The 7469-nt window shown below is 44.0% G+C and overlaps 1 protein-coding gene across 3 annotated transcripts in view; it reads right to left on the bottom strand.

Annotated features, from left to right (window-relative positions):
* Positions 1 to 7344, bottom strand: part of fam126a (family with sequence similarity 126 member A) — a 21376-nt gene extending 14032 nt beyond the window's left edge. For 2 of the 3 annotated variants that reach the window (XM_035681356.1, XM_035681354.1), the window contains exon 1: positions 7169 to 7344. The gene's annotated coding sequence lies outside the window, so the exon portion shown is untranslated. Of the gene's footprint in view, positions 1 to 4434; positions 4486 to 7168 lie in introns of those variants that run through there. The other variant, XM_035681355.1, reaches the window with a different exon arrangement.
* Between the last annotated feature and the right edge of the window lie 125 nt (positions 7345 to 7469).

Raw genomic sequence — 7469 nt, 5'->3', positions numbered from 1 at the left:
CCTCTTGGCACTCAACCTTTTTTTTTTTTCCTTCTATTGAACCTCCAATGTTCTCCTCTCTTTTCCTACTTATTCTCTAGACAGTGTTTCTTTTGCTCTGTCATTGTAATTATCTCTCTGTGTGTTTTAATAAAACATCTTCTGGTTCCTATCCGACACTGATATCCTGCAGTCACAACAGAACAAGGAAGAAAGTGGTAGATAGAAATCTAAAAAGCAACAGAGAGACACAGAAATATTTTAAAAATGTAGATTTTGAAGCACGTTTTAAAATAGCAACTACAGTGTGATGACAGAACCGTGTGTGTTCAATTCAGACTGAAAGCACTGAAACTTTGACCTGACGATGGTCATAAATGAAAAGTCAGGGCATCACCAAAGTGATTACAAGTCATCCTGAGAAGGACAAAGAAATCTGTACCAAATAAGATGGCAATCCATACAATAGTGAAGAAATGTCAAGCTCATGGTGATGCCACATCTTTCCATGTACTTGGGTCATCTTAACCAACTCTGCACAGTGACTGTCACCATAGGAGAATAGCTGAAGAGACACATGCTTTCAGCTGAGGAGGCGGACACCGTCCCTAAGGGTCTCTGACGGACTCGGTTTCCCTCTAGCAGTCTCTTTTCACTGTGGGGAATGTCGTGTTTGTACTCCGTCGTGTTTGTGCTCTGAAACTGCGAGCACAAGGCTAAATTTGCAGACGAATGCAGCCCATGTTTGGTATGTCTGGTAATAGAGGCTGAGAAAAAGAAAGAAGGAGGAAGAAGTCCTTCTATGTGCACACTTCTCTTGCAGAAACATGCACTCAGTTCTGAGCGGAAGGTGGCATAACTCCACTGACAATTCAAACACACACAACCTCCTCTTATTAACCTTTCTGGTTGGGAAAAAAACAACATTTCAAACCGTATTCTGAAAGAGAATTCAGGAGATCATAGGCCTTATTTTTAATCACCATGACTATCAAAAAAACCTTCTTACATGCATACAATGACAATATATCCATTTATGTACGTGTAATCCATGTGTGTAATAAAAAATGTAAAAAAAAATATATTTATGGTTGATTCTGATTTCTTCTTTTCCCGGCCTTGCTTTGCTCCCTCTGTCCTCCGCTCATCCTCCCACACAACATCTCTCTCTCTCTCTCTCTCCCTCTCTTCCCATCTTCCCTGCTCTCTAATCTGTCTTTCACACATCCAAATGCTTTATTCTGTATTATTCCGGTGCTTGGTCCGTCCATGGCAGCCAGGTGTCTATTTATGGACTGTACCAATGACAGGAACGACAAGGGGGGAGGGGAGCCAGTGACTCATGAAATGGGGAAGGATTATAAAGCAGAATAACCTCCATTTAGAGAAATTAGTTCTTTGTTGCGGTCTGTTGTTCTGTTGTTTCCACGCTGGTGAAGACGACAAGGAGGACAGCGATATATAAAGACAGCATGTGCGTTTAAATGGTAGGTTTACTGAATGACAAAATAAAAGGCTGTCATTTGAGTGCGGGTGAGTCAGTCTTGTAAGAGGACAGTTTGTCCTCCTTCAGAGTCACTTTTAAGGTCAGCTCCGTCCACACTTTCGTCTCGGGCATCTGTATCATTTGTATCATCTGTATCCAAAAGGAGATACTTGAAGACTAAAATCTGCAGCTGCCTGCCGTGCCGCCTACCTATGGGATATATTTGCCTCCTACCTCAGCCGCAAGCTAAGAAACCACCGCAGCGACACAAAAGCAAAGGGTGAACACTTGGGTGCAAAGTTTCTGTAATGGGATGCACCTGTAAATCAGTGTGTATTGTGAAAAATGTTAGAATTTAAAACATGACACGAAAAGCACACACGAAGAGTGCAAAGATCTTAAGACAGAGGGTGTCGTGTTGGACAGATTGTAAAGCCCCTTGAGGCAAACTGTGATTTGTGTTATTGGGCTATGCAAAAAAAGAAGTCATCAGGGGATCGAGATTTTGACAATACGGACCTGAACGAGTTAATCTTACAAAGCAAAAGTCAAATATGCTGAATTTTCAAAAAGTGGAGCGACTATGACATCAACTAAAAACTATTCATTTGGTCTATTAAATGTCAGAAAGTAGTGGAATATGCATATATATATATATAATAATGCATAATCATAATTTCCTAAAGCACAAGGTGACACCATAAAATTACTATTTCTGACAAACAATATAAATCCTTAAAAAAAAAGTTCAGTTTTTAAGATTAAAAGAGAATTGCAGAAAGAACTGATTAATGATTAATTGTCTGTCGATGTAGTAACTGTTCAACCAACTAAATGTTCCAGCTCTGATATTGATATCACTTTAGTTAGGGATGCACAATATGGATTTTTTTTCTCAGCGGAGCCGATTAGTGATAATGATCTGCTTCTTATGACCGACACAGATAACTGTTCATTTCACATTTTTGTATTTTATAGAAATATATAGAAACAAAGGTGATCACCTGTCAAAGTAATCACTAAAGTCCTCCGATTGGATGATCGAACGGTTGAGGCAACTCCTCTATGTGTGTATATACATATATACAAAGTGTTCATGCTGCCTATACACCGAATGGAAGTCGTATAGACCGAAACATTGCATGAAATAAATATTTTGCCATCATTCAGTGAGATATTGTGCAGGAGTCCCTCATTGTTTTCACATTTTTGTATTTTAAGAAGAAGTTCATAATCTAGAGTTTTTGCACACCTGATGGTAAGAGAAGCTGAGATGTAGTGAGCAAAGATGGATGACTTATTATTTCATAGCTCTGTTCAAACCAAATTTAACTCTCTCTTCAAAATCAATGTTCATTTTTTTCTAGTTAAGTACATCAAGAAACTTAAACATACTTTGGCTTTCTTAGAACATTAGCTTACGTTTTGCTTAAGAATAAAAAAAAATCATCATTATCATCAATAAGTAATAAATGTATCAGCTATAATTGAATTATCAGAATAATACATAATAACATACATTTCACCAATAATTGATCAGCCCTGATGATGCAGCCATAATTTCAATTAAGATGAACAGACTAAAAGTCCATAATTGGGGCTACTCACCCATGAAAATGGTGATGATTCAATCTGAAAGTGTTCAGAGACAGTGCTACAAAGAGCACATAAAGCCCTGTCTCACAGATTTCTAGGCTCTGCTGCAGACGGGCACGAGCAACTGCTGGAGGAAAATAGAAAACTAATTGCCGTGGGAGTACACTATAGAGCGTAATTATGTTATTAGGCAGATGTTTGTCTTCCTTCTTAGCCCGGCTAACTGTTAACCACCTCCATGTCATTATGGACTCACTGATCATGACAGAAATCATTGTATGCCAGAGAGAGCACACACAAACACTACAAATGATGCAGCAGCTGGTGGGCTTCTTCTGTGCAGCTCGACCACACTGACGCCGCGCGCAACGACACACAACACACACACACACACACGAATAAACCAGTGTTAAGCATAAGTGGCCGAACAGGCTCGACGAGCACATCGGTAACAAACCAATGAAGTGACGGACGAGTAGATGGATGATAAATGCAGGAGGGGGACAGGTAGGCAGTGCAGGAGGAGAGAGAGATCAATCAATGGCTAAATGAATAGAGGCAGACATAAATGGACGTATAGAGAGATGAGGGATAAAAGGTTGTGTAACAATTCAAGGGATGGATAACTCAAGAGGAGACAGTGGGGTCAAAGAAAGCGGAGAGTTCATTAGGTTTCAATCTGTGCTGCCCGTGGCAACCTCCCAGGCTCAGGGCAACACGAGATAAGGACCGATACTGAAACACACACACATATCTCTGTGATCTACGCAGGCAAAAGAAATGGATTTCAATGTGTTTACTAGCCTAGCTGTGGCTTACTGAGTTTTTCCACCAATGCAGAGCTCTGATGGAGCCAACGACTTGCAAAGGAGTGACAGAGAATGTGTCATTTATTGCGCAAGTGTGTATTTATTCAATGTCTGGTTTGACAAAACCTGTTCCTGTGAGCTAGCTAAAGTTGACAGCTCGTTCCTTCTGAATTTACACCCACGACTCTTAAACTCTGACACGCGCACACGCGCAGCGAACAACACACACACACACACACACACACACCACACACCAACACACACACACACCACACCACACCCACACACAACACGGCTGGCAGACTAAATGAGCTTATTTTATGCGCTCCTCCTTCCGAAGTCTTCTTCTAACACAAACAGATCTCCTTTAAGTTTACATTCTTAATCCTTGTTGTAAGTGTGCTTGCATTCCTCACAGAGTCACTACAAACACGGGAGGCAAACGCGCTACTACACATACTAATTCCACACGGATGTAACACAAAAAACACCAGGAAATCAGCACTAGCAAAACACAGAGTGTCCCTTCGGTGCGTCAGTGGCGGAGCGGGAAGGACCATACTGTCTGGGAACGCCGGCAGCAGTACTTGAAGTACGGCGAGAAAGTCCATGTGAGAATGGAAACAGAGTGGACACCCACCACAGACACAATCCCTCCCCTGCTGATTACCTCAATTTCCTATTACACATACTGCTTTGCGACCTTCTTTCTTTCTGCCTGTCTATAGGGAAGTGAGTGGGCAAAACATTGAAGGCTTGACATGGAGGGAGGGGAGGGAGGAACAGGAAGAGAGAGAAAGGACCAAGGGGTTGGCTCTGAGAGTGACGGAGCTGCCCCGCGCTTTTTTCCTGTGGTACAGGGTGCCAGCTAGTGGTTACGCAGCATCAAGGTATCCTCAGCGGATCAACTATTGTGCAGCACACACCAAACCACCGTTACACAAGTCTAACTGCACTAACCAATGTCAGAACAGGACACTACAGTCGAATTACCGCCTTCCCACCCAAACTTCTCGGCCATGTTATATTACTGGGAACAAGTTGGACCTGTGACCTCCACGCTTGTTGCAATTCGAAGCCAGCGAAAGCCGTTGATGAGCTATTTTGAGGGAGCTGTGGGCGTCCAAAGTAAGGTGATGGCTGGTGTTATAACCTGTGGTCATAAAGGCGCAGAGCCTCGAACATGCCCGAGCTCCGCATTCATTGACCTGATCTCCTGTTCGGCCGCGCAAAGGAGCTTGTTTACGCCACGCGTCGGTTCGCAGGAATTCAGCGTTTTGTTTTTACATCGGTTTGTGTATCGCATCTTTTTCACGCTGTCTGTTGCTATATTCTTTATTTGGCCATCCCTGGCCCCGCAGTTAACCCTGTTGCATCATCCCCCTCCCACCTTGCTCTCCCCCCCAGGTCTTCTTCAATAGCAGGGAGGAGGAAGGGGGGAGGAGGGGGGGAGGTTTCTGTTTTCTCTCTCAGTGATACACACACACACACATAAAGCAGATGAGTGCCTGTAGCGAAGTAGACATGACAAGAGTATGTGGTTTGTGTGTGTGTGTGTGTGTGTGTGTGTGGTTTTTGCTGCTGAAGGAGACCGATAGAGAGATCTGACAGGGAGGAATCCTCTTATAGCAGCCTACGCGCATTTCTCCGTTGCCTCTAAGCCAGTGATGCATCTTCGTCCCTCCTCTCGCCACTTCACTTCCCTGTCTTCCTTCAGCCAGTGAGCCTGAAGAGACCAGCGATTAACGGATCTGATTTTTCAGTTTCAGCACTCTCTCGTATCTCCCCTCCTTTGCCGCATCTGTGTCAGCTTTCGTGTCACCGTTAGATGACGCTCTCATAATCTGTTAATGTTCGGCCCTGGAATTTCACATTCCGACGCCACTTTTGGTGCAGTTAATTAGCTTGATTTTCTAGATTCTTTTTCATGTTGTTAAATGTACGCTACTGGTATCCATGCCAACAAAAAAATAGAGATATTGCTACTGTGCTTGGCTGTGCAGACTTTGGTGCAGAATTAAATGAAAGGGGGAGGGATTGCAACTGTTTTCATTGCTCAAATTGTCGAGATATCTCATGAAACCGCAGGCATGGGTGACTCTGGCTGTGACGCTGGATGACAGCAGAGCCGGCGCGATCTTCTCGCCTCATGACCTGCCGGGCTCCACTGTCATAAAGCATTAAGAGGCCTCAGACACTAGCAGCCACGGATGGCACACATTAACAGGTCTATGCATACTTTCCACGCGTGCACACACATCCACACCCTTGTGACACCACTTCAACACACCCTAACCCTGTCTGTTGCTTAAGGGTAAGACTCCAATGACAGTGGCAAAGAAACACACGCACGCACGCACGCCGACGCCAGCCACGCAGCACACACCACCACAGCACATCACACACACAGAGTATAGAAAGCAAAGGACAACCTATAAACTAAGTCACACACAGTATCTTATTTAAACAATACCTGGCACACCACCAGGAGCACAGTCCTAGTGAAGGACACAGAATGTAAAAAAACACATTTTAACTTTTGATAGCATGTACAGTGCTCTGCAGCAAAGCGTAGCCCACCTCAGACAGGAAACCCCTCAACTGCCTTGGTGGTATGGAGGAAAGCTGAATCACATGACAGCTATTAGAAAAATCCTAAAAACCCATTATCTAACATACCGGTCTGCAGTGGTGAGTCTACCTCTGGTACACTGGTACACACACACACACGCACAGAAATCACCTGAGGAAGTAAAGTATCTTAATAAGTTCCTGACAGACAGCACACACACACACACACACTTGTTACTAAACAGGATAAAGTCCGGTACAGTCGGTCTCTATGACAAATGTGACTTAATCTACCACACTAGTGATGGTTGCAATGGAAAGCTAGTTAGGTTTACACGCTGGAAAGCCTTCCCATCTTCACCTGTGTGTCACTGCATGTTATCTAGCTGATTGAAATGGGAACTATGGCTGTAATTAGGCGCCGCTAACCAGCTATTCTGCCACAACTGGTAACACAGCTTTTACACAACGTGAATGTCTGTCTGAAAGGGGACTGGTAGCTCTGTAATAAACAGTAGCTTCCCTAGCCATTTAATTCAGTGTTATTCGTTAACCAGTATCGGCCAGAGTGTGTGAATCACCCCTCCACCTTCACACACTCTCTGTCTCGGCTTGTTGAATGACTTGGAGCTGTCACTGCACGGTCGCTTACAGATTAGCCCGCTAGTTAGCTAGCCTGGCTAAGGCGCGACAGCAAGTAAACTGGGGGAAGTTGCTGTTTACTTACTGGCATGCTATCGGTCAACTCCCTGGTGTCGCCGTCCTCTATCGTTCCGACAAAGACGAGTGAACGACTATCACCTCGCTACTCCATAAATCTCCTCAATAATTCATCAACATCAGCTCCTTCCATCTTCATTACTTTCTCCACTCAGACTACCTTAGGCGAAGGGGGACTCGGTCTCCGCGGAGTGACAGGCGTCGGAGCCAATGAGTGAGAAGTATGTAGTCTAACCGACACGCCCCTCTACGCGTATCGTCCAATCAAATTGGGCGCTACGCTGTATGTTAATAATTTCCACGATCGC

The sequence above is a fragment of the Morone saxatilis genome, unplaced genomic scaffold (genome assembly GCF_004916995.1).
Source record: "Morone saxatilis isolate NCDOM2014 unplaced genomic scaffold, NCSU_SB_2.0 Contig9, whole genome shotgun sequence".
NCBI lineage: Eukaryota > Metazoa > Chordata > Actinopteri > Moronidae > Morone > Morone saxatilis.
Note: the sequence above shows the minus strand (reverse complement) of the source record. Positions and strands in the feature narration are given on the sequence as shown.